The 5807-nt window shown below is 33.8% G+C and overlaps 1 long non-coding RNA gene across 1 annotated transcript; it reads right to left on the reverse strand.

The window, feature by feature from the left end:
• Window positions 1-3077: 3077 nt before the first annotated feature.
• On the reverse strand, window positions 3078-5247 carry LOC113308471. Its single transcript, XR_003339811.1, has 5 exons — window positions 5173-5247; window positions 4783-4833; window positions 4050-4120; window positions 3741-3810; window positions 3078-3656 (listed from the first exon to the last, which is right to left on the reverse strand). It is a non-coding gene; the product is annotated as an uncharacterized LOC113308471 (long non-coding RNA).
• Between the last annotated feature and the right edge of the window lie 560 nt (window positions 5248-5807).

Consider the following 5807-nt stretch of genomic DNA (forward strand, 5'->3'; position numbering starts at 1 on the left):
TTAAATGTTTCCAAGAGCCATTGGATATTTTCACCCTATATATATTTAAAGAGAAAACGAAATAGTAGTTACAAATTATTATTTTTGCGACCAACATTTATCATTGTCAGGATAAGTATAATTGGTGACTAGCGAAATTCTCGCCGAAAAAATCATCAGCGACAGAGGAAATCATGACAAGTTTCGGTTGTCATCCATGCTTTCGGTGACAATTGTAAGGACAAAATATCTTTTTTGCCGCAAAAAATATATTTATACTAACAATTCTGATATTCGTCACAAGTGAATATGTTTCATGACTAAAAAAAATTTGATGGGAAAACATTTGTCACTAAAGGCCCATTTTCTTGTAGTGAAGGGATATACTGGTCGTGTTGTTTGCTATTTGGATGGTACAACAAGATATTAATGGGATCCTTCTTTACGATCTTAGTGTTTCATTTGTTTTGGGTTGGCAGATTGGGTGTTTGTTTGAAAGTAATTTGTTTGCTTTTTTATCCATGTTCATATAAGTTGTGTGTCTATATGTTTCACATGTGTGATTCAAACCGGGCCAGTGGAAGATTCGTTTTCTTTTTCCTTCTTGGCAACGTGGTTTCTGGGAAAAGTTGGATTAGTAGTCACAGTGTTGTCAACATAATGATAAGTTAGACATGGGGATGGTGATAAAGTGTTTGTAAGTTGACCCACTCTGTCTCATGTAGTGTACATAGTAACAGTGGTATAGAATAAGACATTAAGGGTAATGAAATTTCGATATTCTAATTTTATAAAGAACGCATTTCAGTAAGGAAATTTTGGGGAAGTTTATATGATTGAATTTCTTCTATGTAGGCAGCTTACTATATATGGGAGAATTTGATATTTCGTATTACTAACTCAGGAACATATCACAAAAGGAAAAATCTACATGTTTAAGTTGATGGAGTTGAAAACTCCTAAATATAAATTAAATTAACCTTAACCAGTTGTAACTTATTTATATGCCATCTTTTCAGTTGCCCGTATGCTAGCTTTAGAAGGGTAATCTCTGTTTACTTTCGGTCTCAGTTTTGGCTCATAATTTTTCAGTTTTTCTAAATAAACTTTCCTGTTTATCATCTTTTTTTTTATACGCGAAAGCCGGACCGAGGCCCCTACCCGAACCCAGCCACTTGGACTGGCCCCACTACCAGACACCACGCCGCTCAACCCACTATACAATTAATCTACCACAAACCTTTACGACGGCGGGGATTGAACCCCTGACTTCCTCCTGTTTCTCATCTTTGTATGTTCTATTGCATGGGATAGAGAATTTGTTGGAGATCTACCCGGGATTTAACTCTTAAAAAAGACTATGTTTAGTTCAGTCATAATTTATCGTTTAGTGGTTTTATTCTAGGGCTCAAGAGGCTCTGTTTAGTTCTTAAATTAGTTTAGACGGAATTTATGATTTAGTGATTTTATTCTAGGGCTCAAGAGGCTTTGTTTAGTAATGGTGGTGCAAGTTTAAAGTATGAAACCAAGATTACGACGTATCAGATTGCAAATTACATCCAACCAAACTTCTTGGGTAAAGAAAAGTAGGTGTCAGATAAATTTCATAGTTACCATAGAAATTTATCGTCGATACATCGTATTAATATAAGCCAATTTGAAATCACAGTTTATGATTTAATTATTGTTTCCATTTAATTTGTGTTAACTAGGGAAATGATTTTGTGAAATTGGGCGCCTAATGAAGTAGTGGAGTGCAGACGATTTTCGTGACTTAAGTTTTCGTTTAGCTGACAAGAGTTTAGGGGTATCTTGATATGTTCGTCATGATGAGATGCCTAAACTGCTACTTACCTCCATCTTATAAACTTTGGCCCAACAAGAATCCCGTTACATGCTACTTACCTCCATCTTATAAACTTTTCCCCAACAAGAATCCCGTTACAAAATGCATCTTACCATCTAATTATAGTATTCTCCATCTTATATACGTATGTACAACAAGAATTTAGGCAAAATCAAAGTCCATTAAGGTCCTTTGACATGCAGTTGTGTGGTAAATTTAATCTATATTTTACTTTTCTTTGTGCTTGGATAATGTGCATGGACGGGTATTGTCGCATTATTGCTTGGAAACAAATTTGTGTAAGGTGATTTCTTTAGTTTATCTGTTCTTTTTGTGGTTATATGGTTTCTTTGTAGATTTTCTTATTCATAGAGATTGGTGATTATTATTAATGAAACACAAGAATGCAGTTGCAGTACAACTGCTACTACCTAAAGTATTGAAAAGACTAGCAATGAAGATAAATCAAGCTTCTACAAAATACTTAGACAAGTCTTTTAAACCATATGGATCTGCGGCGCAAATGGCAGCGCATGCGTCTGACTCCATGTCATAAGGTTACGTGTTCAACTCACGTTAGCAGTTAGCTGCACCTAAAACTGGCAAACCGGTTTTGAAGGTATTAACATTTTTAACTGCGAATATTTTTTATTTATTTTTATTTTTTAAAGAAGCATCATAAGAAAGGACTAAAACATAAACAAATGACTAAAACATAAATACTGATTTGATAAGGAGATTTCTATATAATAAATTTCATTTGTGGATCTTATATATAAATTAAGTGCAGCGGAACAATTTCGTTATTTTGGTAATCTCTTCTTTAGTGCGGCGGTAAATGGATTTTTAAAGTATGCAAATGACTGTATTTTTAGTTTATGTTTAAACATCACTACACCAAACCATGCATTTTGTGACACAAATATGTGTGACTTCTTATTTATTGTGACACATATAAATGTAATAAATATGGTGTTTTTCTTTTGTTACAATTAGTGGTCACACTAATAAGTGTGACTTTAATTAATTTAAATCACACTAAAAAGTATGTCAAATCTCTTACATATATTAGTGTAACAAATTAGACAGTATTTAAGAAAAAAAGATTTATTTATTTTTATCCCCCACCGGGTATTCCATCTCACCACCGTAGAATAGAGATATTTTTAAAATTAACATGTACGACAATCCAAATAAACAAGTTTAAAAAACATAGTGCTACAGTAAAATTAATTAAAAAAATGTTTAAACATCAACTTGTATATATCAGGCGTACTGGTAAAAACAAAATAAAAGAAATAAAGTAACAAATAGCCCTAAAAATCATCAACTCTTCGCTTGGAATTGATCTTAATAATCTGTGACTATAGTAAACAAGGCTTATTTTACACATTACAACCACTTCTTATTCCATATCACCCAATAATCATCCCCTTGAGGAGGGTCCCAGATTGGTGCAGAAGCATTTTAGACGCGTTCTATGAAAACCTATGTCACCCAATAATCATCCCCTTGAGGAGGGTCCCAGATTGGTGCAGAAGCATTTTAGACATGTTTTATGAAAACCTTCGCTCATTCTTCGGAGTAAGTCCGTGGTGACATACTTTACCTTGCAAATCGCTCGCAACATACAATCACCAGTATGTTCCCTTCTTTTTCATTCGCATTCTGATTTGTAGATTTCTCACAGCCAAAATGGTCGAAAGATTGTGCATCACTGCAGGATCCACATTCCTGGTAAAAGTATTCGACTCAAAGTCAGGACTGCAACAACCATTCATGATTGACTCTTCGGGTGTCGGATGATCATTGGACATTTTTGTGCCACGACCTGTAATGTAGTAAGTACATAATCAATAATAAAGTCATTGTACGTAATGTGTAAATTTGGTCCCAACCTTCTTAACAGCCATACCTTGCGCACGAGGAATCCAGCTACGGACGACCTTTAGAACTTAGTAACTCTTACCGAGGAAGCATCAGTTCTGTAAACAGTTAGAAAACAAGCATTAACAAAAATTCTAGTAATATATGCTAGATTGCTCGCAAACTCAGGGTGATCGTCAATACTCCTTAGTAGAATCTTACATTTTCAAAGAGCATAACACCTCCAACAGGAATGGCATTAATCAAATCCTGGACTTTCTCCCGATACAGAACATTTACAAGGTATAAATTTCATTTAACGAGGTTACTTAAGGAGTTAAGGTTAAGGAAAGCTCACCTTGAGTCCAAGGAGCTCAGATAGTCTAGACACAAGAGGCTTCAAGATGTACCTACGACCCCTGGGATTCCCTGAAAGTCCAGCAATTCAAATACAATAAGTTCAACTGAATAGTGAACCACACCAAAATCAATGAGTCTTGGTCATTAATTAACCACTAAATCGATAAAAGGGTCCTTTGTCCCTACACAAAGTAACAAGTAGTGGGTGAACTAAGACAAAAAAACAATTCTTAACAAACATTTCATGGTAAAAAGAGCTGCTTGAGCTGCCACCTGAACTAGTTTTACTAATGGGTTCATGGATTGTTTTAGTTATAGTCTGCCCTGTTAGTGAACACTTTGGTTTGGTACTGTATGTAAGCTAGCTACCAAGATAGAGGAAAGGGTGGCATGTGTGAAAAAGCAAGGAGAAGTGACAAAATATTGTGTACAAAATCATGTTTAATGGCTTCAAACTGTGGATAAATATTGTCCTAATGGTAACATTTATGGATGGCGTGAGCATCATTCAGATCTTTTCTTAAGATTTATTTAGTTGAAATTCATATGCTTAGACCAGAAAGAGTAATTCTTTACCATATTATAACCAAGAAAACACAACAACTTCTTTCATGCAATTCGTCAAGCAACTTGTGCACAAACTAGTTAAATTAGTCGGTATCATACAAATCAACACCAAAAAGAGTATGAAACTAACATGACACTAATACGTATTTCCATATGAAACTAACCAGATCGATGTGATACCCAAAATCCTTGACGTTGTACCAGATTTCATTAACCTGCAATAGAAATTTAGACAATAGTAAAATTACATAAATTAGGGCATGAATATTAATCCATAGAAAATCCTAACAATAATTTTCATCTGCAACTAAACGAAATCCCAATTGTGTTGATAACTTATCTGACAAATTAGGGTAAAAGAGTAGTAAAAAAATCTCATTATTTGAAGAAGAACATAAGAACAATACAAATCTTCCAGAAGAAAACGGTATAAAGCTTAATGAAATCAAAAGAATTTTTTGAAGGAATATGGGAAGCTTCACGATTCACCATTAGATTTATAACAAAAGTCAGAAAGAAGAAAAGGAAGGTAAATATATTGAAGAAAGGCAAACCTCGCTCTGGTTTTTATCGGTGGGGTTTTGAAGGTATAATAACTATGCATATAGATACGTGGTTACTGGGTCGATCTATAAAGAGGGAAAAAAATATACGAGAGAGAGAAAATATATTTTAGCGGTATTTTATTTGGTCCGAGTTTGTTTTTCTAATTCTTTTTATTGAGAGATGGATAATTAGCCACACTATTTAGTATAACAAAATTACTTAAAAATAAAATAGAGTTAAATAAAGATTTATTGTTACTCTTTTTGATGATGTAACACATATTTGTGTAACAATATTTGTCACATAAATTAGTGTAACAATTCAGTGTTACAAATTACTCAATTTGGTATAGTGCATACGGCTCTTATCTTTTCAATTCTCTATGTTTATAGTTGTTTTTTAAGGATTTTAAGTAATATCACGAGGAATATTAGATAAAACAACAAAATATACAACATTAATAATATGGCCTCCGGACTGTATTTTTTAGAAAATTCTTATTTACTGTTAAATACATTGGAAACTGAAATGCATGTTTCAAAAACCTGCCCCTTGCAATTCCATGTTTGGAACGCGGGGTCTATGTTATGATAATAATTAGCACCAAACCTATTGCTCAAGCCATGAAATATACCATGCATAA

This window comes from Papaver somniferum, chromosome 9, assembly GCF_003573695.1.
Source record: "Papaver somniferum cultivar HN1 chromosome 9, ASM357369v1, whole genome shotgun sequence".
Taxonomy (NCBI): Eukaryota; Viridiplantae; Streptophyta; class Magnoliopsida; order Ranunculales; family Papaveraceae; genus Papaver; species Papaver somniferum.